The sequence below is a fragment of the Vicugna pacos genome, chromosome 10, assembly GCF_048564905.1.
Source record: "Vicugna pacos chromosome 10, VicPac4, whole genome shotgun sequence".
In the NCBI taxonomy this organism is placed as follows: domain Eukaryota; kingdom Metazoa; phylum Chordata; class Mammalia; order Artiodactyla; family Camelidae; genus Vicugna; species Vicugna pacos.
Genome location: NC_132996.1, coordinates 46,293,746 through 46,321,037, shown reverse-complemented (window position 1 = coordinate 46,321,037; position 27,292 = coordinate 46,293,746). Strand labels below are relative to the sequence as shown.

Sequence of the window (27,292 nt, the reverse complement as noted above, 5' to 3'; positions counted from 1 at the left end):
TAGAAACAGGTGCTGTGGGGTGACATGACCCTAAGTCACATCCATCAGCCAAGCCAGCTGACAGCGGAGCAGTGGACACTCTAGGGTTCTGAATTCCCTCTGGATTATTCATGAGTGCACACCATCCCCTCTGACAGTCACAGGTAAATCCCAGATCGAATTTTTCTCTTCCCCTGCAAAGGACCCTATCAATATCCCTGGGGTCAGGCAGATTCTCCATCTAGCCTTTCTTACCTGGGCTGGGAGTACTTGGAGGCCACTTGGAATTTGCCAGGCTCGATTAGGTTTCCTCCTGCTCATTGTGTCCTGCTGAATGAGATCTGGAGGTGGGAAGGGGTTGGCTCTCAGAATAAGCTAATGATTTTGAATAACTCTGAGGTGGTTTCTGTATTTTTCCAACCCATCTTATTGCTGTACAGTCGTCCCTGCACCCAGCCCCTGGCCCTCCAATATTTCGTGCACACTGATGCCACATTCATCTTCCCTAAATGACTTTGCACATGTCGCCCCACATCTAATGCCCTGTGGCTCTGCATCGCCTACAGGTTTAGCCCAGCACGCTGATCTGTCCCGGTCAGGATCAGGTATGCCCCTGGTAACTGACACCTTAACATAATGACTAATCATATATGAAAATAATCAAATTATTAAAACTGATTAGAACAAATTTAGGATCATCCTTCTCTCATGTTCATGTAATTGCATTTTGATATGATTCTTTATCACACATTTGAAAATACCATCCTATCACAAAGCCTAGCTGTGTGATCCTTAAAAAATGAACTAAGACACAGTTTCTTCAACTGCAGAATGAAGGCAGAAGGGGCACACAGCTCATGAGCTTATTCACTGAAGCAGTATTTATTGCATTTCTACTATGTTCTAGGCACTTCTCCTTACAGTATCCTCGTGTGTAATTACGTCAGTCACAGTGGCCGGAACAAGCATTTCTGGGCTCACGGTGAGGATGGAGTGAGGCAATGAGAGCTAACACTGGTTGAGGACTCAGAACAGAGCCTGGCAAGTGCTAAAACCTCAATGCCTGTTCTACACGCTTAATTCTTACGGCAATCTTATGAAGTAGGTGCCGGAGTTATCCCTGCTATGTGGATATGCCTTAATGATGAATTGTGGTTTAAATAACCAGCCTAGCAAATAGCAGAGCCAGGATTTGAATCTATGCATTCTCTGTTCTTTGTTACATCTGGATTTGGACTGAAATCATTTAGCACAACACCTGGCATATGATAAGCATTTAGTCAAGGCTATTACTCTCAGTCTCATTTTCATTATTGTATTTCAAACTCTAGGAAGTGCTGATAACTCATTTAATCTGTTGCTTATATTCTTTTGCATAATTGTGACCATTATAGATTATAGTAAGGCTAGTGAGTGCCCCGTCGTACTATTTGTTTACTTTCATGCAAAATACTGTTTGATTTCCATCAAACGCTGAACACACCATGAAAATGTATTGCATTTTGTATTGCATTGTGTCCTCTGCTGCATTTGTTGTGGTTGGGGAAGAGAAAAAAAAAAAAACTGCCGCTCCAAGTAAAATTTCAAAAAGGAACTTGTCTTTCAAGGTCACAATAAGGAAGTGTGATTAGGTGGAAAAGGCATGGGTTTTGGCATCAGGTAAAGTGTTCAAATTTCCAACTCTGTCACTTGTTAGCTGTGTGTGTTTGGGTAAGTGGTTTACCTTCTCTGAGCCTTCCTTCCCCTGTTCTGCAAAATGAGAGTTGCCTCATGTTATCACTCTGGTCCTTTCCAGCCTTCAAGTGTGTGATTCGAGGTGTAGGTACAGAGTCTCATAGAGCTTTTCCTTAATCCAATTTTCTTAGGACAAGTTGCTGAAGAAAGGCTATTAGGCTAGAGGCAAAGAACATTCAGTGACAACAGCTCTGAATTCCACTACTAATAGGAAACCAATAATGAACATGGAACCTTTTTCAGGTGCCCTAAAAATAATTGGTCATGGATTTTCTTTCAAAATGTAAGGGTTTTTAACCTCACACTTTGGGTATTCGTGTTGGAAGTTATTTGCAAATGGAAGGCGTGTACTGTGGTGATAATTCATTTCCAGGGAACTTACCCAAAGCTGAGGTGAGCATTTCAGAATAAAAAGAAGCAAAAGATTGTTTATCTGAAAGTGGTGTTGAGGTTCAAATTTATGATGGAGCTTTGAGATTTTACTTTCTTCCTTTGAGTCATGGATAAATAAACCCATCTTTTCAAATAGAAAGACATAGATAAATTTTCAAATAAAAAGACATACTTTTGAGGGGGAAAGAGACCTTAGGGATTATTTGGCTGAAACCTTTTCATTTCTACAGATGATGAAATTCAGCTTCTGTGAACTTCATCCATAAAAAAAGAGCTAATAATAGCACTTGCTGTGAGGATTAAATAAGGTAATGTTTATAAACCACTTAGCAGAGTACGAGACATGAAATTAGTACACAGCAATAGCACCTACTTATTATAAATTTTGCTTAATATTTTATACTTAAAGCCACACAGGGAGTCTTGGCATAGTGAAGTGAGAAGCTAGGGCTCCTCAAATCCAGACCAGTGCTCTTTTAAAAACATCATTCATTCACACATATTTGTTGAGTGTCATGCACTTTTATGAATACTGGGCCTACAGCTGTGAGGAAAATCAGACCAAAAAAAAAAAAATTCTGGCCTCATAGAGCTTAAGTTCTAATGCAGAAGATGTAACAACATAAATATATATACATATATATGTATGTATATATATATATATATATATGTATATATCTAGTATGTAAGATGGGAAATGATAAAGCAGAGAAGAAGTAAGAATTTTGGGGAAGGAGATGAGGGTGCAGTTTTAAATAGGATGGTCAAGACAGGCGGGAGGTGAAAGAACAAGCCGTGTGGATTTCGGGGGGGAAAGCACTGCAGGTGAAGGGAACAGACGCTCACACATCCTGAAGGAGGAGCAGGATGCTCATAAAAGGACCATCAAGGAAGTCAGTGCAGCTGGAACAGGATGGTAGGGGGATGTGCATATTAAATGTGCAGGAATTTGCAGACCATCACCAGGCCTTTGGCTTTTATTCCTGGAGATGTGGGAAACTGTGGAAAGGTTTGAGGAGACAGGCTGGAAGGAACTGCTTTTGACCCAGCATACATGGGCTTCTGGGGTTGACAAACCATATATAAAGAAAGAATACTAAGCAGATACTATACATGTCCTATACAGTTTGAAATATTTATTATCTGACCTTCTTTAGGATAAGTTATCTTAGGGCACTAGATCAGGCCAGAAAAGAAAGAAAGAGAGAGAGTGAAAGAGACAGAGAGAAAAGGAAAGACAGAAGGAAGGAAGGAAGGAAGGAAGGAAGGAAGGAAGGAAGGAAGGAAGGAAGGAAGGAAGGAAAGAAAGAAAGAAAGAAAGAAAGAAAGAAAGAAAGAAAGAAAGAAAGAAGAGAGAGAGGAGGGAAGGAGGGAAGGAGGGGAAGGAGGGGAAGGAGGGAAGAATCTGGTTATCTATTGCTGTGTAACAAATCACCCCAAAACCTAAGGAACTAAACACTGCACATTTAATATATCACCTTTCCTCTGGGTCAGGAATCCAGGCACAGCTTAGCCAAGTCTCTATTATGAACCGAATATGTTAATACATTCAGGATATTATGGGCTGAATGTTCCCCCAAATTCCTGTGTTGAAACCCTACCCCACATGTGATGGTTTTGGGAGGTGGGGCCTTTAAGAGGTAATTAGGATTAGAGGTATGGAATAGAGTGCACTTAGAAGAGTCACGAGAACACTTTCCTTATGCCGGTCTTCACCATGAGAGGACATACGAGAAGTCAGAAGTTTACAGCCTGGGAGCGGGCTCTCACCAGAACACAGCCGTACTGGCACCCTGATCTCAAACTTCTGGTCTCCAGAACTGTGCGAAATAAGTTTATGTTGTTTAAAATTTCCTCTGTCTATGGTACTTTGTTATAGCAACCTGAGTGGACTAAGACAATGCCCCTGGCTCCAGGTCTCACAAGGCTAATCATCAGGGTGTCAGCCAAGGCTTCAGCCGTCTCAGGTCTGCACAGGGAGAGGACCCTCTCCCATGCTCACTCATGTGACTGTTGGCAGCCTTAGGTCCTCCCCAGCTGTGGGCCAGAGATACCAGTTTCTTGCCACAGAGGCCTCTCTGCAGGGCAGTGCACGGCTTAGCAGCTGGCCCCTATTTCCTTGGAATAAGAAAAAAATGTGAGAAGGGACTCAAGATGGAAGCCACAATCTCTTGTAACCAAATCTTGGGAGTAACATCATTGCTTCCACCATATACTATTCATTAGAAGCAAGTCAGTAAGTCCAGCCCACGGTCTAGGGGAGAGGGTTACCTGGGCCTGAATACCAGGAGGTGGTAATTGCTGGGGGCCGTCTGAGCGGCTGCACACACACATTCAGGAGCTAGATCCAGCTCTCACCCAAAGGGGAATGACAGGCACAAATTGTAGGAACTCCAAGATCAGCCTTACCTGGTTTCTGAAAATGATCAGTTTGGAGAGCAAGCCAGGGACCCACGTCTAGCAGGAGCAGCAGCCAGGCTTCGTTTCAGTGACCCCAGGGCCCACAGATGGGGCCCATCCCGCATCACAGGCAGGCAGTCAGCTGAGTCTGACGAGGTAACTGTGGTGGCAGAACAATGATGGCCCCAACGATGTCCACATCCTGATCTCCAGAACCTGGGAACATGTTAGCTGACCTGGCAAAAGAGACTTTGTACACACAAGTAAGGTAAGGGCCTTGAGAAGGGCACTTATCCTGGATTACTCAGGTGGGGCCAAGGTCATCACAGGGGTCCTTGTAAGTGAAAGAAGAAGGCAGGAGAGACAGAGGAGGTGGGATGACAGAACCAGGGGTGGGAGTGACGGGATTGCTGGCTTTGAAGATGAGAGGAGGCCATGAGCCAAGGTGTGTGGGCAATCTCTGGAAGGTGGAAAAGGGAAGGACATGAATTCTCACCTAGAGCCTCCAGAAGGACCATAGCCCTGGTGTTATCTTGATTTTAGCCCAGTGAGACCCATTTTGGACTTCTGATCGTCAGAAAATGAATTTGCTTGTCTTAAGCCACTAAGTTTGTGATAAGTTGTTACCGCCGCCATAGGAAGCCAACATCATAACCCAGTTCTCGTCTTTGTTAATTCTGGATTTTTACCTTCAGTTTTTCTGGTTATAAAGAGCCATTATCTTCCTTTTTATCTTTAAAATTACTTTTATTCATTTTTATTGCACAAGTAATAGCCCAATACACAGGAAATCAAAAGCACATACAAAAGGAAAACATAACACATACGAAGTTCCTCATGATCACCCTCTCCAACCTGTCCCTTCCCCAGGTAACCACTGCAGTCCTCTTGGTGCCTATCCTTCCAGACCATTTTCTATGCTCTTTCATTCGTAGGCAAAACACACAGCCATTCAATAATCAGCTTTATCAGCAAATAGTTATTGTGTCATTGCTACCTGCTAAGCGCTATTCTAGGTGCTAGAGACATATCCCAAATCCCTGCAGTCCTAGAACTTACACACACGAAATAGACACCCTAAACGGGGCAACCCAGCAAGGGGAATCGCGGAGGTGATGTGATCCACCAGGTCTGTGCTGTCCATTGTGGCAGCCACAAGGTGTGTGTGGCTACTGAGTGCTTCCAATGCGGCCAGTCCTAACTGAGATGTGTTGTGAGTGTAAATGTATGTTGGACTTTGAAGACTTAGTACACAGGATGTAAAATACCTCATTAGTAATTTTTCCCCGTTGATTCCATGTTGCAATGATAGTATTTTTGATATCTAAGTGATATACTTTATATGTATTATTAAAATTAATTTCACATGTTTCTTTTTACTTTTTATTCATGTGATTGCTAGAACATTTAAACAACATATGAGGCTTGTATTATGTTTTTAACCGGACAGCGGGTGGTACATGTTTGGGAAAGGTCGCACTGGCTGCTGGTGAGTGGACTGCGGCAGGCATGGGCATTCTGGAGAGGGAGACTAGCTACGAGGCGCTTGCTGCAGCCTGTTTAGGGCTTGGTGAGGGAAAAGGTTGGAGGGAACCTAAGATAAGTCCATTGCCCTCCAATCCTTCTTGAATGAATTAGAGACAGTAAAGAAATATGCATGCAAAAATTACAAAATAATACTGAATTGCATAGATCTATTGTTGTGTTTTGAATGTCAGAGCTTTATGAAAGATAACAGACTCGAAGTTTCTTCTTTCTCTCAATCCTATCAGAATTTCAGTGGCATAAGGAGAGGGAAGGGTGTAGTCACCCTACCTAGAACATGTCAATACAGTCCCATTGATTGTTTGTTATTTCCAAGAAATTAGAAGTCTTAGCAGATGGGGTCCCATTCTGCACCTTGACTGGGCCCATCCAAGGTAACTTCCTTAACAGGACTAGATGCATCATCAAGTTTAGTCTCCTCTGTTCTACCAACAGTGTCCCCTCCAAGTCCCAGCATTCATACCCTGATCCACAAATGTCTAGGGCTTCTCACTATGGCAGAATGTCAGCCACCCTCCCCCAAAACCCAAGCAATCTCCAGATTTTCAGGGGCCGTGGGCCACACCTATATTCACAACTCTTCACCACTTACTTTGATGATTCCACAAAGTAGGGTATATGGACTGGGATCTCTGTGCCTCTTAAAACAATATAAAATTATCATTCTTTGAAAGTCACAGAGAACATTAGCAAAGATCTTTTTTTTTCCTTATTGTAATAACCCTGTGAAACAGGCAGAGAAAGAAAAAAGAAAGAAAAGAAGGCATTTAAGAAATGACTTTTTCTGAAGCCTTTGGCACTTGTCAGGGCATTTCAGACCTGATTTGGTAACAGAGTATTGATGTAATCATTTTAAGATTCACATATCGATTTGTCCATGGTGTCCTGTAAAAGTGTCATGACTTCCTAGCTCTGGGACACCTGGGCAGGTGTGTGAACCTCTGGCACAAATACACTCAGCCTCCTAGTGTTGGATGTACAAATCCCTGCCAGGGACAATGTGGGGCTGTGAGGTTTTCCTACCACCATTAACCATTAATGTGACTTGGAATAAGTTCTCTCGCATTCTCCAAGATAGATAGATAGATAGATATAGATATATCTATTTCTTTTACATATATACATTATATATATGTAAAAAAACTAAAAAGACTTTAAACCATAACTTTCCAGTGTAGAGACCACACGTACAGTTAACTATATGGATATCATTTAATAAAGGATGGGGGGATATGAAACTTCTGTTTCCTTCATATTCTCCGTGCCTCTGGCCTTTCGTGGCATGAGAGGTGGGAGCATCTTGCCTTGCTGAGTATTAGTCTAACCACGTTCTACATTTTCCATACATTCTTTGTTAGGCACTATTACAGATTGTCAAATATATTATAGAGTTATACAGGCAGGTGCAGATGTATATATGCAGGGTTGTATGCAGCAAACCATATGCAAGGCTCCTTCAAGGCCACTTTGACCACCTGCAATTTTGCCTTAGGTGTTAACTTTAGAACTAACTTGACATGAAATGGAATGCCACTAAACTTCTCTACAAGATTTCTCAGGCCCAGCGTGGGCGTAGGCAGAGAGGAAACTGCATGAGGAATGCCTGTTGGACAACAGAATCTTCAGGCCCCCTCTGATGCCGATGCTCTCTGGCCTCACGGGTTAATCAGAACTTAGCCTGGGCCTGGGAAGCCTGCTTCCATTTTAGAATCTTCTAAGACCTCTGAAGTCTGGGGTAATAAAAATCCTCCAAAACAGAGCCAAAGAGAGCCAAAACAATGAATGTTCTTTTGATACATTTGGAAAATGAATCGATCCCCTATCTCTAGAGGAAAAACACACGATGTTTTCCATCTGGCAGGGCTGTGGAAGAATAATGTTGTGGAAACAAGGGTCTATTCACTGGAGCCACTGTGGCCCAGTCCTGTCGCTGGGCGTGGCGAGTTTATACATCACTCCACCCACTTACGGACACTCAAAGAGGGAGTTCTGTTTACTGGCAAAAGTATTTTCAAATTCCCTCCTCCTCACCCCACCCCAAGTAATCTATGTCTAATAAATGACTAAATACCATTGTTATCTCAAAGTTGGGAAGAGGGTCAGAGGGCCATGGCCCTCAGCCTCTGATGAACAGCTAGCCACTGAGTCCTGGTTGGGATGCTCTGGGCTCCATGTGACATTATGCCCTGACAAAATGTTAGGGCAAATTGTCTCCTATGGCCAGACACTCAAAGGAGAAAGAGGGCAGATCTCAAGCATGGTAAAACAGTCATTCAATGATGTCACGAAGGATCCATCTTCCTTCTGTTTCTCTGCTCTACAGCAGCTTCTTTCCAAGACCAATTCCCCTAATAGTCGCAGATTTACAGATGCCATTTACAGATGCCACAGCCAGGGTCCTGGGGCAGCAGAAGGGGACTTTTTCTTCCTGTGCACCTTCTCAAAAGGAGACATTTCCCAGGGCTCTCTCCAACCCCAAGCAGAACTCCCTCCTCATCTCACTGACAAGGACTGAGTTACATGCCTGCTCCAAAATCAGTCACTGCCAAGGGGAGTAGGACTCCCAAGGTGGGCTTGGCTTGCAGATGGTCGTCTGGAAAGGATGAATCTCTGGAGGGAACAGAAAGAATGTGCTATTAGTAAGAAAGAAGAGAAGAAATAAATGGGGTAGACAACAACAGTGTCTTCTGTAGTCACCCAGTTGTGGAACACAGATAGTGGGGTAGCTGGGCACATGCTTTTGTGATCATGTACAATAAAAGTCAATAATTTGTGGAGCTTTGGGTAGTGTTATGGACTGAATGTTTGTGTCCAACCCCCCAAATTCTTATGTTGAAACCCTAGCCCCCAGTGTGATAGTAGTAGGAAGTGGGGCCTTGGGGAGGTAATTAGGTCATGAGGGTGGAGACCACATGGATGGGATTAGTGCCCTCATGAAAAAAGACCCCAGAGGACTCTCTCACCCCTTCCTTCCACCATGTGAGGACACAGTGAGAAGACAGCCATCTGTGAACCAGAAAGCCAGTGCCTCGATATTGGACTTCCCAACTTCCAGAACTATGAGAAATTGATAAGTCGCTCAGTCTGTGGTATTTTTGCTATATCAGAACACATGTACTGAAACATGTAGAAACAATCAAAACCTTTTTGTTTGACTTTTCATCCCATTTCTCTCACTCTTGGCTCTGAAATTATAGCTTCTCACCATCATTATTATTTTCATCTAAAATTACTTAACACTTAACATGTGCCAGGCACTGTGCAAATCATTTCCTGTGAATTCTGTCCTTTAATTCTTCACAATGGCCTTGTGAAGTCAGTACAATTATCCTTTTTTTATAGAAAACTAAGACCAGGAAAAGTTAAGTAACTTGCCCAAATTTACACAGTTAGTGAAGAGGCCTGGATTGGAGTCAGATTTTAAAATTCCAAGTGAATAACTGTTCATGTAACAGCTAAGACTCCATCCTAGGTGCTGGGAATAGTGGTAAAGCAAACAGACATAGTTCTTGCCTTTATGGAATCTACCATCTAATGGAAAAGAAAAATAGAAACAAACAGATTATACAAATTCTACATTTTGGTAAGTATTATAAAGGAAAAGGAATGAAGGAATGAAAGAGGACCCTCATTTATACTGTGGTGATCAGAAAACAGCCTTTCTGGAAGGTGACTTTATGCTGAATATGAGTGATGAGTAGCAGCTATGTGATGGGAGGAAAGAAAAATTCTAGGAAAAGTCCCTGAGGTGGAAAAAAATTTGACACTTTCAACACATAAACAAAATCAGTGTGACTGCAGCAAAATGGGAACGAAGAGGGTGGCATAGGTTCTAGAGAGGTAGGCAGGGGCCAGGTCATTTGGGCCTTAGGTCCCTCAAGAATATTGAATTTTATTCTAGGTGCAATCTGAAACTATTGAGGAATTCTCACCAGAAAATTAACATGATTAGATTTGACCTGAAAACTACTACCTGGAGAATGATGACTTGGAGAAAGAATAGACATAAAGAGATCAGTTGGGAGGCTGTTGCAGCCACCAGGAAAGCAGTGGTGGTAGGTGGCCACGGAGATGGAGATAAGAGGATGGAAACTCAAGAAATGTTCTACAGGTGGAAGTGACTGGAGTTGGATGGGATTGGATATAATGACAAGGGGAAGGGAAGCACTGAAGATTCCTGGTTCTGGCTCCCACAACTGATGCTAAAGAGGGAAGCCACTGACCAGAGGTAAATGTAAGGAGAATATAGAGGTTCAGCTTGAGACACACTGAATTTGAGATGTAAGGTGTCAGGTAGGCTATTGCATGTATGACCCAGAGCTGAGAAGTTTGCTGGAGATGCGTATTTGGATATAGTTGGCATTTTGATGGCATATTAATGGTATTTAAAGACACAGGAAGGAAAATATTTTAGATAAGGAAAAACAGAGAACCCCAAAGACAAGATACAAAGGGGATTAAAATGGAACCATCAGAAAACTGGGAGGAAAACAAGAAGAGTGAGACACAAGCCAAGGAAAATGCAGGAGTCTTTCAGGAAGGAGAGAGTAGCCAGTTATACCGCTTGCTGCTGAGGGTCAAATATGATGCAGCCTGAATTTCTATATTGAAAAAAACCCATCCATTGGCCAATACTTTGAATTTAAATGACCCACACCAAGGCACATTGTTATGAAATTCTGTTACATCCCAGACCAAAAATAAGATTCAAAAATCTTTGGAAGTGGTGAGAGAGGGACAATGAGACCAAGACACATACAAAGAATTAGATTCAGAAGAGCATAAGACATCTCTAGAGCAGCATTAAAAGCTAACGTACAAATGGATAATGCCTTCAAAATTCCAAGGGAAAATTATTTTCGACACAATTACTTTCATAATCAAGTAAAAGTTGAAGAAAAGCTTATGTAAATATGAAATATTTTTAAAAGTTGACCTCTCATACGTCATTTTCCAGGAAGCTACTGAAGGATGCTATCCCACAAAATAAGGGCATAAGCAAAGAAAGAATTCAAGAAGTGGAATAAGGAAAAGGAGAAAAGTGAAGGAGATTCACAGAGCGGTGATACAGGGAAGTTCCAGGATGACAGTTCTGCAGCAGGCTTAGAGGGTAACCAATCCCGACAGGAGTACTGGGACTGAGGGCTCCAGAAGAGATGCTGGCAAGTAGGGGCAGAAGGCAACTGATAAACTACCTGGTGTGATTTACCATGTTAAATGAAGTTTTAGAAAGAAAAAAAAAGATAGACTGAATGAGTAACAGGTTTGCAGAATATAACAAATAAAAAACACAAAACAATTGGTCATTCCAGTGTTAGAGCAATTTTCAAATAAAAAAGTTAAAATCCTAACTACAGTACCAATATAAACCGAGCACGTATCAAAGAGTTTTATTCCACTCATCCCTGTAGGAACCAGTAAAATGTTACAACTAGTACAAAGGTGAATTCAAAGATCAGAATCACATATAAGGAAAAAGGAATCCTGAAATGAATTCACAAAGAGAAGCAAAATGATCTATTTACAGGGCAATAATCAATTTCGTTCATAATAGTTTTCTGTTGCTGCGTAACAAATCATCACGAATTTCACAGCTTAAAACAACACACATTTACTATCTCACACAGTTCTGTTGGTGGGAAGTCTGGATGGGCTCAGCTGAGTATTCTGTTTAGAGTCTTCCAAGGCCAAGATCAAGTTGTTGGCCAGCTTGGACTCTTATCAGGAGAGTCTAGGAATCTGCTTCCAGGCTCACTTAGAATGCTAGCTGAATTCAGTTCCATGTAGCTACAAAACCGAGGACCCCATTTCCTTGCTGCCTATTGGCTGAGATTGCTGTCAACAACTAGAAACCCTTCTTTGGTTCTTGTACACAGTCCCCTTCATCTTCAAAGCCAGCAACTACATGTCAGAATCTTCTGGTGCTTTAAATCTCTCAAACTTCCCTTTCTGCCATCAGCTGGAGAAAACTCTCTACTTTAAAGGGCCCGTGAGATTAAGGCTCGTGTGATTAGATTATGTCTACCCCCCAAAATCTCCCTTCTGCCATATAACGTAACATAATCACAGGAATGATATCTCATTCACATGTTCTGCCTACATTTAAGAGAAAAAGATTATCCTAGGACATTGGGAGTTTATCTTAGAATCTGCCTACTACAACATTCCACCATACACAATAATCTGCATTTCTATGTATAACAATAACACACATAATTATTAGTTTTCTGCAATGTACAGAATTATAAAATAGGTCAAAGACAATGAAAAGCAAAGACAGCCTGGATGGTTGAACTAGATCCACTTAATCTTGTTTTGCCAACAAAAGCCTTTCATAATTTTCTCTGACACCTGTTACACAGGAAAAATATAACACGCCACATGGTGGGTCACTTGTGAGCAATATGTAGATAATCATTGGATATTCATGTAACCAAAACTCATGATGTGACTATATGTCTACATACAGCTACGTGTGTTGGGCTCAATGACTATTTGTTAGTTTAACTTGATTTTGCAGAAGAAACAATAACTTGCAAAGACTAAGTATTATGCCCATTATAGATATGTGTTGTTTTCCCCTTCTTAAATTCTCTACCCTTTTCTTCTAGGAATAACATCCCGATTTTCAGTTAGAAAACCACTCCTCTTCCATTAAGGAGTGTAAGCCATGACCAAGGCTAATGTATAAATGCTAAGGACAAATATAGTTACAGCACAGAAAAAGGATCAACCAATTTAGGGTAGTGGAGGCAGGAAGACCTTGACTCAGAGGTGACAAGTGAGTTTGATTTTGAAGGACCATAAAAATGATACTATGGAACACTTACTATGGTTGTGACATGTCAGGCACTATTTTTCATGCTTTTCATGCACTGCCTCGTTTAATCCTTACAATCCAGAAAAGTAGAATTTGTATTACCTCTGCTTTACAGATGTAGGAATTGAGGCACTGATAAATTAAGTCATTTGCTCAAAGTTGCACAGCTAAAAAGTGGTAGAGTTGAAGACCTCCCTCTTATGCTCCACCATATTGATTTTCAGAAAGTAAACTCGGTTTGTGGGAAAATAACTCCACTCACAAAACAAAGAAAATCACGCTCTTATACTGAGAATGACCAAACAGGTTCCAAAGTCTGCCCTCCTTGCCTCCACCCTTGGTACTTAGGGATTCACTTCACAGCCTGCAGGAGAAGCCCCTAAATCTTGAATACAGTGAGCCTCTACTCTGTTGAAAGATTCAAACTTGAGTGTGAATCAGAAGCACCTAGAGAGCTTCTGATTGCTGGGTTCTACCTTTAGAGTTTCTGGTTCAGTAGGTCTAAAGAGAGGGTCCAAGGCTTTGTATTTCTAGCAGGTTCTCAGGTGATGCTGTTGCTGCTGGTCAGGGGACCTAATTCTGAAATACCACTGGCCTCTGGTATAAGTAATAGAAGCATAGGGTAATCGGGGATGGGTCCCCACCCACCCAGCTCTTTGCTTCCAAACCTAAAGAACAGCCACAGTGACAAACTGGTGTGGTTATTGGCAGGTCGCCCAGGGACAGAACCACTGGGTGGAGAAGCTGGCTTGCAAAGGATTGCATCACAGCTGGTGGAGGGAAATTCAGTATCTGTTTGAAATGAAATTAGGTTGCGTCTTGCCTCTCTGTGTATCAGGAGGGAGGAAAAACGCTAATACAAATATGGAAAGAATGTATTTTTTTGCAGTGGTGAGTTGATTCCTTGGTATCACCAAAAACTCCTCCTTAATTCTTTGTATTTCTATGGCAGTCTTTCCTGAAGAATTTCAAAGTTACCGACAGAACCCAAAATGTTCCAAAAACCTCTTCCAAAACCTCTAAGCGGCTTCTGGGTGTTGCTTGATTTGTCTTTCAAAAAAACCCAACCATTCAGAGCTTGGTTTTTCTCCTAAGTTCTATAAGAAGGAAAACTTTTCATTACGTTTCATATGTTGTGTGTTTCCTGTTGCTTTCAAAGGGTCCCACTTGAAAGTCTATAAACAATATCTTGTAGATCTTAATTGGAACTATTTATGTCAGATTTTTTTCCTCTCCATGACTTGAAATTTTATTCCTTCACATTTCTGGTTCGTATTTCCACATAACTCTGGCTACTGAGTGCATCTGGAAAATATGTATATGCGTGTGTGTGTTTTGTTTTGTTTTGTTTTGTTTTTTAAAAAGCCACTTTTAAGCATTAAAAAAAAAACCAACCTCTATCAGACTATTTATTGTAGACTGAGAGTTCATTAGAAGCTGCCAACTTCATCTTCTTTGGAAAACTTTGAACTACAGTATTTCAAAATTCATGGGTGGTGAGTGTGGACCAACAATAAAAAGACCCAAGACCAGAGTTGGCTATAGAATAAAATCCACATAATACAGAGCAATTCCTTATGACTAGTCATAAAAATAATACAATGGATTAAATGCTTTGTACCATGGTTTTTTTTTTTTTAAACCCTCCAAGGAAATTTCCGAAATTACTTAAAACCGTGGTAAATCCAAGTTGGTTATCCATCAGCTTCACAAGCATTTCTTTCACCGCTTCTAATCTCATACAGATGTGACATGACTATCGAAGATTGGGTTCAACACACTTGGACTTTGCTTTAAAAGAAAGCAGAATTATTAAATTTTTTTGAATTTCTGCCACCTACTGGCAACTTAGTGCTAGAATTGAGCACACGGTAAAAACACTTCCTGTTTGAGACTGGTTACGGTCTTCTTCTGGAGGATAATTAACGAACACATGCTTTAACTGATCTTCAGTACATGTTGCTGATCTAGTGAGAAAACAGGGTGGACTGAGTTATTTAGGGGAGAGCTTCCAGGCCCCAGAGCAACCCATAACCATCCCTGCCTGGTAGACCTGATTACAAAGTAAACTCAGTCAGCATTTTGGATTCCATTTCCTTTGCGGTGTGAATCACGTGGCTTCAGGGTTGGCGAGCTGGTGCTCAGATGGCGCTGCTGTTTGTGCCTGTTGCCTAACTCTCAGTGGCAAATCACGTTTCTCTGTGCAATTCTAGAAGGCAGATAGTGTGTGTTTGTGGACTATGCAAAATGCATCTGAATATTGACTTGTCTGGCATCTGGAATACATTCTGGAAAGTTCTTAGGGGGAGAAAGTGTTACAGTGTGGGATCGCCACCGTGGTGCATGTAGCCAGGAGGATGGGGGAAGAGCATTCAGCTTGAGTTATCTAATTTCTGATGCTAATTTTGACAGCCTAAACCTAAATAAGATTCTTGGAAATCTTAAATCCTTTAACAAAGTAACCTACACACAACATCATCTTGGTCTTACTAAACCTTGTGTCTCCACTGGTCCTGTTTTCTCATTTCTAGGTGTGACAAACTTCAAAGACTTTGTTTCATTCCAAGGGGCAACCAGAGAGGGATCAAAGACTTTCTCTCATTTTGCAAAGCTCAGGCTGGAGAGTTATTACTCTGGGATCAATCTCCCTTTTGAAGATTGCTATCTGTGGGTATGAAATCTGAGTCCCAACAAAGGCAGATGAGAAAAGCTTTGGGGCGGCCACCAGACAGGAAGGTGTCATTTTCACCAAGATAGGAAAGCAGAGTTAAGGGTGCTGCAGAAGATCAAAAAGTTGAAGGGATGTTGGACACATGGCAAACAGTGGTAACCATCTGGAAAAGTGGATATTAGAAAGGGGCAGGCAACAACCAAAAAAGGGAATTGAAATGAAAAAATCAGTTAAAGGCCAAGAAATACATTGAGTGATCTACCAGTGAGCATGTTTGAAAAATGAGGGCTGAGAGTGAAAGCCCCAGCATTATGGTCCAGCCATGATCAGTTTCTTCCAGTTCTGCAAGCATGGCGTCCTCTGCCTTGCCTCTGTGCCTTCATGCATGTCCTTATCTCTGCTGGAATATTGTCCCTCACCTCCCTGCATTTTTTTTTATTAAACCGTCCTTCCTTTTACAAAAATTCCTACTTATTGTTGTTCCTACTTATGGTTCAGATCTCAGCTTAAGTCTCTTTTCCTCTCAAAGTCCAGGGAAGTCCCTTCTCCACCTAAGTGATTGACTTCAGCTCTCACGCGGGACTCTTACTTCCTCTCATCGTTTGAGGTTCTTCCTGCCCGAGAGCTCTGTGCTCCATCGTGGCAGGATCCTGTCTGTCTTGCACCCATCACCACTACAACCTCAGCACCCAGCACAATACCCGCCACATGGTATGTTGTTAATTTTCATTTCTGAAATGAATGAATGAATACTTGAGAGGACCAGCTGAGCTCTATGTTTTGAAAGAATAACCTATCACTTTGCCATTTCTGGTACAACTTCCTTTCCATTGAGTGAGTACAGATAAAGACAGACACCATGTTGGTGCCTCACGGTTTATAACTGCAGTGGAACCAGAGGGCTAAGACACTGATGATTTTAACAAATCACAACGGTTCTCTCTTCCTTTAGGCTGGAGGAAGGACATTCCTTCAAATAAGACAAACTTTACTGTCTTTGCATATGTTTGGAAATGTACGAAATCAAATCTTATCATTGTCTTAAACAGAATTAGATAAAAGTAGTCACCAGCATCTCCCCCCAGAATATGTACCCTGTGTTCCAGTGAAATCTCTCCTTAGAACCCCAACAGAGCGAACAGATATCATTTTGCTAGTCTAGCTTTATATTAAAAATTTAGGTCGTATCATTTACCAATTTGTAAAGTCAATGCAAGTGGAACACGTGTGTCTTGCTGTGGGTTGGTGCTGATGCAGGATACTTTTGAGAGTGCATCCTATTGAAATTTGCAGTTTTGAAAATAGTTTAGAATGTACTTTAAAATTAAACATATAGGGGACTTTGGGGAAACTTCTGAGTACCTCTACAGTGTGGAGTTGAAAAACATCTCTGGTCCCAGCATGGTTCTAAATGTTTTGCCCCATCAGCCCTTCTACTCTCCAGAACAACCTCATGAGGCAGATATTAGTTTCCTGATTTTTACAGATAAGGACACAGGGGCACAGAGAGATTAAGCAATTTACTTACAGCCAGTAAGTTGTAGAATCATGGTTAGAATGCCAAATCTGGCCCCATTCATTCATTCTTTTAACAAATATTTATTGGGTGTCTACTGTGTGTCAGGCACTGTTTTAGGCACTAGGATACTGCAGTGAACAAAACAGACCCAAATCCCTGCCCCCGGAGCTTCTGTTCCAGCATCCTCACTGTCTCCCACTGTGCTCTACTACTGCTCTCCTCTCTAACTGGCTGCCCTGGGCTCTGTGGGAAGAGGGCAGGGACGAGAGAGCCAGAGTCAGGAACAGACACGTGGTCTGAGACCCGAAAGTTGAGTAAGAGTAGGCTAGGGAGGCAGTTTGGGGAGGGCACTGCGAGCACCAGAAACAGATGGAAACCATGAGCCCACCAGCATCTCAGCATCCTTACCACTGTTTTCATCGGTGTCCTAGCCCAGCAAAGCTTGCATAAATGGACTGCTGGTGAACTTTCGATTTTACAGAGGTTAATCCTAAACTGGCCCTGACTTTTCTTCTTGGTGTCTTGCTGTTGCTCACCACTGTCCCTACTTGCTGCCTGCTCTGCTTTGGTGTCCAACTGAATCAGTTTCTATAACTTTTGGTCTTCCTGCTATCTTCCCCAGCTTGTGACCTCCTCTCTTGATTCCTGTCTCATGGACTCTCTGCACAAGAGTCTATCATTCTCTACACACTCATCTCTGTGTTCACAGGTTAGGTGCAACTTTACTCATTCACATAACATTTAACAGAGTGTCTGTAATGTGCCAGGCACAGTTCAAGTGCTGGGTACCTGTGGGAGGCTGAAAAATGCCACCCTCCAAAGATATCCACATCCTGACTCCCAGAATTAGATTGTTACTTTACATGTCAAAAAGAAGACTATAGATGTGACTAAATTAAGAGTCATGAGGTGCAGTCACATGTATCCTATAAGAGGAATACAGTGGGAGATTTGACACATACAGAGGAGAAGGCAATGGGATAACAGAGCAGAGAGAGGTCTGACGATCGTGGCGTTGAAGATTGGAGTGATGCAGCCACAAGCCAAGGAAGGCTGGCAGCCACCAGAAGTTGGAAGAGGCAAGGAACTGGCTCTCTCCTAGGGACTCTGGAGAGAATATGGCCCTGATTTTTGGACTTTTGGCTGCCAGATCTGTGAAAGAATAAATTTCTGTTGTTTTAAGCCACAAATTAGTGGTAATTTGTTACAGTGGTATCAAGAAACGAATATAGTACCCTTTCTCTGGTTCCTTGTTAGACTTCCCAAGGCCATTTTTATGGTTTCTTATAGCATCCCATGTTTTCTGTGCCAACAGCTTACCACATTGTATATTAAATGCAATATTTCCATGTCCTCCATTGGACTACAAACCGCTTGAAAGCAGGGACTGGCACCTTATTCATCTTCCTACATCCCCAGCATTTCATATGGTATATGCTCAATAAATCTTTGTCGGCACATAATAGATGCTCATTAAATTTTTGTTAAATGAGTGAATAAATTACAGAGCATTGTGGTGTTATTTAATCTTTTTATTTGTGAAAGCATTTTCTTTCCAATTAGACTGTGAGAAGCCACGGCTTTGTACCATCTGTCACGCAAAGCACAACGTGGTTCACTGTTCCCAGCCAAAGGGGTGGCACAGGGGCTTTGTCGCTCACGATTAGGAGAGCCTGCCTGGTTACCCGGCAAAGGAGGACACCGTGAACAGTCAACGATGCCTGTCATGGGTGTGACAGTAGGGAGGGGTGGCGTATGGACAGATACCATCCCTGACCCAGTTTTTATCCCATGGATAAGATCTCTTCTATCTAAACCAGAAATAAATGGTGTTCCTGCCCTGCAGAATCTTAGAGCTGAACTAGGGCATCTGTAACTCACCTGTGGTAGAGGTGGGTCTCACATTCTCAGTCCCTGCTGTGAAAACTGACCAGTGTGCGTGTCATTCTTTCATTCAGCATTTCCACCGGTAGACTCTGTTCTAAGTGCAGGAGCCGTATGGTCCCTGCCCTCAAAGAGGGTAAAGACTAATGGAGAAGATAAACATGTTTAGAGCAATCCCGGTCACCAGTGTGAAAGGGGCTATCGTGTCGGGACTATAAGGTGCAGCAGGGCCATGGTGGAGTAAATGGCTTGTGAGAAAGGGAAGGCTGAAACCTGCAAGCAAAGACCTTGCAATAAACCTGAAAACTGGCTGTTGAGGCACTGACTGGAGGGAGGGGGAGGTTTTGCCCACTGTAGGTCAGGAGGAAGCGTGTGTGACTCAGTGGCTCTCCGCCTTCAGCTCCTGGTCCCCAAGGAGGCCTGGGCTGTCTGGCTGATTTTGCAGTGAGCCTGGTAAAAATTTAGCATTTCAGTCACTCCCTGTCCCCTGAGCAGAGCTCCGGAAGTGGGATCAATAGAGAAACATCGTCAGCAACCAGAGGATGCTATAAATCTTTTCAGCCCTGAACAGAACCATTTGGGAGCGGACTGGCTGAGGCTCCTGGGAGGAGCTAAGGCAAAGCTTTGGGGTTCCATTCTAATGAGCAGGTTCTCCTGATTAAAGCTGTGCTGTTGGAGGGTGAGGGCGGGGAGCTAGTGTTGGTGATTATTCAGACCTCAGAGTGAAAAACCAATGCCTTAACAGACAGTTATAAAAATACTGCTTTTGTTCAGCGTGTATTTGCCAAGAACATAATGTGCATTATGTTAAGGCACTAGGTGTTGCCACAAAGGTAAATGCCCCCTGCTATGGTCTGAGTATCTGTCACCCCCGCAGATTCATACATTGAAATCCTAATGCCCAATGGGATAGCACTAGAAGGTGGGATGTGGGGAGGTGATAGGGTGATCTGGGATGATTAGATTAATGCCCTTATGAAAGAAACCTGGGAGAGCATCCTTGCCCTTCCCCCGCGTGAGGATACCTGTAAGGAATCTGTGATGCCCTGAGGGCCCTCACCTGACCATGCTGGCACCCTGATCTTGGACTCCCAGCCCCTAGAATTGTGAGAAATGGATTTCTGTTGTTTATAAGCTACCTAGTCTGTGGTGTTTTGTTACGGCACCCCAAACTAAAGTATACTCTACCCAAACTGATGTGGTGGAGGGGGACTCAGACCACGGAGCAAAAATAATCAGAGGTAGAATTAGCCTGCACCTCAAAAGCTGTGTGACCTCAGGCAAGTTCCATCACTGCTCTGAGCTTCAGTTTCCTCATGGGCAAAATGAAGATGATAATAATACCTACATCACTGAATGTGTATTAGGCAGTAAAGGAACTTAGCTAAGTGCTTGGAAGATAATGAACGTTAGTTACAAATAACTTTAATGTGTATGGAGAAGGGGGGCGGGGGTTGGGGATGTGAGTTTAAGGCTTGTCCTGGAGGCCAAGAATAGGTTGCAGGACAAATAGAACCAGTCCTGCCTGGGGGACAGTCGTAGGGGCTGAGTTGGTCCATTTATGGTAAGATTGGAAAGCAGTGGTGTGGTTAATATCTGCTGTTCCTTCTTCATTTATTCAGCAGACATTTACTGAGCTAGAGTGAGCCAGGAGCCCTCCTAGTTCCTGGTGGTACAAAGACGATCGAGCATATCCCCCTGTATCTTAAGCTCCATGAGAACAAGGATTGCGTCTGAGCCCTAGGACGTGGTAGAGCAAGGTGGAGCTAGGTTAGTAGGTATTGAATAATTATTTTTAATGAGAAAAGTAGGTGTTTGATGATTATTTTTAATGCAAAAAGGCAATAATATAATTAATACCTATCAGAAAATGAGCATGTCTGAATTTGGTTAAATACTGCCAGATGGTTCTCCCAAACCACTGTGTCAGTTACCACTCGCCATCTCTCCCCACCTCTCCCCACCAGCCACGGACAAGGACCTGTATCCCTCATCTCCACCCGCACTTGGCGCTCTCCAATTTTCTAAGTCTTGTCCATCTATAACATGTAAAGTGATAGCTCATTTGTTTTAATTCACACTTTTCTGATTGCTAATACATTTGAACAAAACTTCAAATGCTTGCTAGTCCTTTGGGTTTTCTCTTCTGGAAATCACCTGTTCTTGTCCTTTGCCCAATTCTGCTCCTGGGCGTGTATTTCTCAAATGTGATCATTGCTGTCATTTGCAATGGCTGGGAGTCAGAGGCAGCGTGAAGGCTCTTTACTGGGGAAGTTAATTGTTGAAGATGGGGAAGGCTTATTCTGAGATACTAGGTGGCAATTCTACGTGATTAACTAGATGTATAGGTAGCAGCACAGACAATCCTTAAAAACACAGAGATGGTGATAAAAGAAACAATATGAGATCTAGCAAACAATGCCATTTGTACGGAAATTACAAACCCATGCACATAAAACACCCATATGTGTGTGAATGAGTATGTGTGTGTATTTTCTAAAGAACATACTAAACACAGAAGAGTGGTTCTGGCGGGGGCAGGGTTGGGGGCCGGGAAGTGGCAGGGAATAGAGATAAAGAACCAGGATCAAAGAGAATAAAGAAATAAAGTATATAAGAGAAAGGGCCTTAGTGATGATAATATGTCAAGAATTGTGAAGTATCGACAATTCAATCCTGTGCAACTCAGATCTGCTGATAATAAAAATAGCAATTAATAGCCATAAATAAGATCCATTGTATTTCTGTGGCTCTTTGAATCTTTCAAATCATTTCACAGCTATTTTATTTGAGACATTCCTCTCCCCAGTGTAAAGAGAAGAAAATTCAGACATGGAGAGATTAACTATGCCTGAGAAGGTACTAGGACCCAGAAGCTCCCACACCGAACCTGCCTTTTTTCCACTACAATGGATTGGTCAGACGCTGTCACTGGACTCCCTGAAGGCTGGTGAAATTTGAGTCAAGCCCTGCTCTTATCTTTCTTCACATCCCTTCCTGCCGGGTAAAAACCCATGTGCCTGAGCCGGCTTCCCACTTCCCTACTACATCTCGGCTATTAAGGCTGTTTCACACGTAGGGCTCCCATTGACCCTGGCTCTCTCCCTAATTGAACCCAAAGACTAAAACATCCTTTACAATAAGCACTTCTTTGTAATAGACAGATTTCCTGGACCCATAAAACAGCTTTTAGAAAGGCCGAGCTGTATTTAAGGAAGACATTAATATAGTGCCACAAAATGAGGTTTGCTGACATATGACTCTCTGAATAATTTACTTTAAATAAATTAACACTAGAATTTACATTTACCTTTGAAAGTCCAATTTACTGGAGGCACTGTGGATGTGCTCCCTGGAGAATGGGAATAGCGAAAAAACGCCAGCCTTCGTTTGACTGCCTTGCTAAGAAACATAATGAAATGGCTACTTTTTCCAGAGAAATCTCTCTCTCATCAACACTCACTCAGCCCACCCATTGGAGGGGCTCCCCGTTTTCCCAAGAGTCTTTCTCTTTGCCAACAAGATGAGTTTAGCACTCCCATGGGCACAAGGGGCTGGAGATAACATGGAGGAGAGAAAATCCAGTAGAATTGAAAAGTTAATAATTATAATAATAACACAGCTAGAATTTATTGCTAAATTATTTGCATATATTATCTCATTTAATCCTTATAAAGATTCTATGAAGTAGGATCTCCTAGAAACCCCTTTCAACAAGCAGAAAAACTATAATTTAAATAGTAAACTTGCTCACGGTCACATAGCTAGCAAGTAGTGAACCTAGCATTCAGTATAAGGAGCCTTAAGTCAGAGTCCACACCTAGATTTGTCTTTTAAATAATTATCAAAGTATCCATTATTTAAATATACAAGCTTGCAAGATCATTATTAAAAATGGGGCAAAAAAGAAAAATAAAGAAAGAAACAGAAAAAAAAATCACCCAGAGTTAACTATTACCCAAGACACTCAGGGCTGATTAGTTGGGCATATTCTCTTCTTGTGAGAAGATTTCATTTCTATTTTTCAGGGACTGAGAATATTTCCCTATGCTTTAGGGGCAGGGGCTGCTAGGGCGGCCTTTGACTGACCAAGCAGAAAGGGAAAGCAGGGACCTTTTGGCCCATTCAAATGAGTGCATGATTTGTCTGTCCTTTCCAGCTGGCAGCTGACCGAGGAGGCTGCTGGGCGTAGCAGGCTGCTTGGGCGCGTGTGGTTCCAGCATATGGAGCTGCAGTGCTGCTCGGGCCTGCTGGTGACGTCTCCCCATCATGGTCCAGGGCACGCAGCAGCCCTGGCCGGCATCCGAACCCGGGGCGAGGAAGCCGCCTGAATCCCCAGCCTGGAAATGGTACCCACAGTCGGAAGATCGACCCTTAGTGGCCTCCCGCCATCAATAGCCCCCAGCCAGCCCTGTGCAGGCCATGCCAGGGGGCTCCGTCTCGGACGCCGTCTGCCCTCAGAAGGTCAGGACCCAACAGCAGAGCCTCAGGCCAAAGAGCCTGAGCTTTGAAATCAGAGCTGGGGTCGAATTCTGGCTTTGCCACATTTGAACTGCGTGAATTCTGGCAGATTATGCAACCTGCTAAATTTCCATTCCCTCAATGATAGAATTAGGCAGCAGAGTGCTCTGGCCGTGCCGAGTGCGGGCACCAGAGTCAGGCTCAGTGTGGCCACATCCTAGCTCCATTACGTACCAGCTGGGTGACTGGGGGAAAGCCACTTAGCCCCTCTGGGCCTCCGGTTTCTCTTATATTAAATAGGAGTAATGACACAAGTGATGCTACGTGTGCAGTACCCAGTGAAAATACTCAGAAAACATTAGCTGTTTTTGCTATTACTAATAAAATGGGGTGATTGGAGCATTTGCCTCATATTTTTGTGAGGATTAATTGAAATAATACAAATAAAACATGTTAAAAATGTATTCTGTCAGAAGTTCAGACATCTCAAAGTCATCCTCAGTTCCTTTTTTCCCTTCCTAAAATTGTCCTACCAGCAAATGTTGTCAGCCCTTCCATCCAAAAAGGTCCAGACTCCAGACCCTTCTCACCTCCTTCCTTGCTACATCTGAGTCCAAACCACCATCGTTCTCACCGGGATAATTTCCATCACAGCCATCTAACTAGTTTTCGGACCTGTGTCCTTGCCCCCATACAGTATACTCTCAATCCAGCAACATTCTGTTTAAGGCTCTTTAAGGTTTTTTTTTTAATACAGTTTTTAAAAATTGAGATATAACTGACATATAATATATATCAGTTTTAGGCATACTACCTAATGATTCTATATATGTACATATTGTGACATGATTAACACAGTAAGTCTAGTTAAGTTCTATAGTTTTAAATTTTTTTTGTTTTGTTTTGAAATACTGACTTTCAGAAAAGTTCCAAAACTAGTACAGGATGTTCGGGTATATCCTTTACCTTTAACATCCCCTCATCATGTTAACGACTTCCATAGAAGGACAAAACCAGGACACTAACACTGTTAACCACAGTTCCTATTCAAATTTCATCATTCCCTCCCACCCCCGCTGTTTTTTAAGATTTCTCCTCTTTCTGGATGTAATCCGGGATCTACATGGCTTGAAACCGTCATTTCTTTTGCCTCCTCCTATCTGTGACAGTTTCTCAGGCTTTCCTTGACTCTAATGATCTTTGGAGGAGGACGCGACAGTAATTTTATAGAATGTCTATCGACTTGGGTTTGCCTGGTGTATTCTCATGATGGGATTGACATTATGCATTTTTAGCAGGCAGTCCACAGATGTGCTTCTGTGTTCTCCATGCATCGTACTCGGGGCTCCGCAGTATCACTACTTTGTTGGTGATGTCAGCTTTAACCTCTTGATTTCAAGTGGCACGTACTGGGTTTCTCCACTACAAAGTTATTGTTGTCTCCTTTGTAGTTGGTCTACATCTTGGAGGAGACACTTTAAAACTGGGCTAATACTCTATTCTGTCCAAATTTCACCCTCTGATTTGAGCATTCATTGGTGGAACCTGCCTGCAAAAACCATTACCGTGGGATTCTAATGGTGAGCTTGTATTTCCTTCATTCACTTTACATTTATTATTTTGAATTCTTCTGTCCTTTCTCCCCCATTTACTAATTTATTCAATGCTATGTTTAAATTACTATTTTTATTTTATCCTATGGATTTAATCTGATTCTATTATTGTTTATTTTGCTGCTCAAATTGTCCTAGATTTGAACTTCAGCTTGAGTCCCATCCCCTTTCAGCATGCCTCCAACCCTTTTTTCAGGCATTTCGTTTATTTCTGGCACCAGAAGGCATCCCATCTTATATTTTTTTCTGCCCTAGTCCTGGAAATAACAACTTCTCTGAGGAGCCCTGGTTTCTTCCATTGGGAAGAATGGCATTTAGAAGCCAAGATCTAGGTGCTAGATGGACCTATTAGTATTGGGGTGTCATTGCTCCTGGGCCCCATCCACAGACAGAACTAACCATATATATGTCCACTAACCTACACGCAGCTGTTTTCAGGGTATATCAGCTCAAGTCATTCCTCTGCTCAAAATCTTCCTTTGACTTCTCATTTCACTCACACCACATAACAGTTTACAAGACCCTGCTTGATCTGGGCTCCACTTCCTCTCTGATCTGATTTCCTTCTTTTTTGTTTCACTCTAGCTGCATTGGTTTCTCTGCTCCAGTGCCACGCGTATTGTCACCACAGGGCCTTTGCACAGATTCCCCCAACTGGAACTCTCCTCACCTGAATGGCTCACTTCCTTAAAATTAGATCTTGGTTAAGGTGTCTCCGTATGAGGATGATATTCCCTACTGCCTGACCAAAAATAATAAATTCTCCTCTCTCCAGTCCAATATTCCCTACACTCCTTCTCCTGCTTAACTTTTCCTCCTTAACTTAGCATCTAACATCTGTGTCATTTTGTCCTACACATTGAGGTCTAACATACTATAAATTCACTCATTTACTGGTTTTTCTCTGTCTCTCTGTTAAAATGAAAGCTCTGTTTTGTTCACCCCTATATCCCTAGTACATCCTTAGAAGAATGCCTGGCATATGGTGGGCACTCAATAAATATTTGCTTAATAAATGAATGAATGAATGTATGAATGAATGAATCGCTAAGAATATGATCTTTGGAATCAGAAAAAAAAATGTACTTTGAGTCCAGCCTCCAATATCAAAGCAAGCTGAGGGAAACTGGACACATTTCATAAGTGCTCTCCCCTTCAGTTCTATCATCTGGAGAAAATAATGCTTAGCTCATAAAGGGTTATTGTGAAAACGAAATAAGATAATGAGGAGCCATCTTGATGGAATGAATGAATGTGTTAAGTGCTTGGCAAATAATACTCACTAAATGGTAGCTATTAACATCATCGTCACCACCATCATTAGCGTCTAATAAAATAATCTATTTTGATCACAGAACTAGGTTCACCAGAGAGTCTCCCCCCATCCCTTTTGTAGGGGTCACTTTGGCAAGTTTGCTTCTCCAACTGGGGGGCTTCAAAGGCAAGCTCTAGGTCCCACCTCCCACAGCTGTCCAAATGAGTGTTTTTCCAGAGGGCCTGGGACCACTGGGACACTCTCCAGAGCGCTAAGGCCTGTTTTGATGTGCTGGTCTGTGTGAGAAAACCCAAAAAGTGTAACTAATTTGTTCAACAGAAATATAAAACAGGCCTTTTCCTCCTACATCTGGAAAGAACCAGCAGGGGAAACAAAGAGAGACCCAAAGTTTGCCAGGATGATGCCCAGATCCCCCTCAAAAGAACAACCTCTCCATGTGACCCTCCAGCAGAGGGACTAGGCTGAGTTGAGGGACACTAACACCCCACCCCCATGCCACGCCCCCCCAGCATGAATTTCCTACAACAATGTCCAGCCAGTCTTTTGGGGTCTCTGAGGGCAGCTGAGAACCCTGAGGGATTTGGAGTTTGGGTCAGGGCTCTCCACGACGCCCGCGAGACAAGTCTCCACCCGGGGTCCCCTGTAGGCCTCGGTTTGCTTCCTTCTTTCCTGACACTGCCACAAGGAGAGCGCTTCCATCCTCCAAATGGTCCCTCATGTGGCTTCCCAGTCTGATGCTGAAACATTTATGCAGGCGCTGCCACGGCAGCTGTGCGCCGGGAAGTGGGCCCAGACGCCCGGAGGCCTCCCAGCCGTCCAACCTCAGGAAATAAGAACGCTGGCTCCTCGCCATGCTGTGTTGGTCAGTCTCACTGGGGCCTTAGAAATGTGGAGGGAAGCCTGGGTGATGTCTGGATGCAGCATTTGAAGCAGGAGCTGTGGTCTTTGCTAGGAGTGTGGACACAAAGTCATCATTTTAAAGTGTGGCTAGAAGATT

General features: G+C 42.7%; 1 protein-coding gene across 3 annotated transcripts in view; it reads left to right on the top strand.

Annotated features, from left to right (window-relative positions):
• KIF18A (kinesin family member 18A) overlaps positions 1-27,292 on the top strand; it is a 237,797-nt gene that overhangs the window by 203,121 nt on the left and 7,384 nt on the right. The window contains exon 22 of one of the 3 annotated variants that reach the window (XR_012076643.1): positions 21,755-21,790. The exons of the other annotated variants lie outside the window; for them this stretch is intronic. The gene's annotated coding sequence lies outside the window, so the exon portion shown is untranslated. Of the gene's footprint in view, positions 1-21,754; positions 21,791-27,292 lie in introns of those variants that run through there. 3 annotated transcript variants of the gene reach the window in all.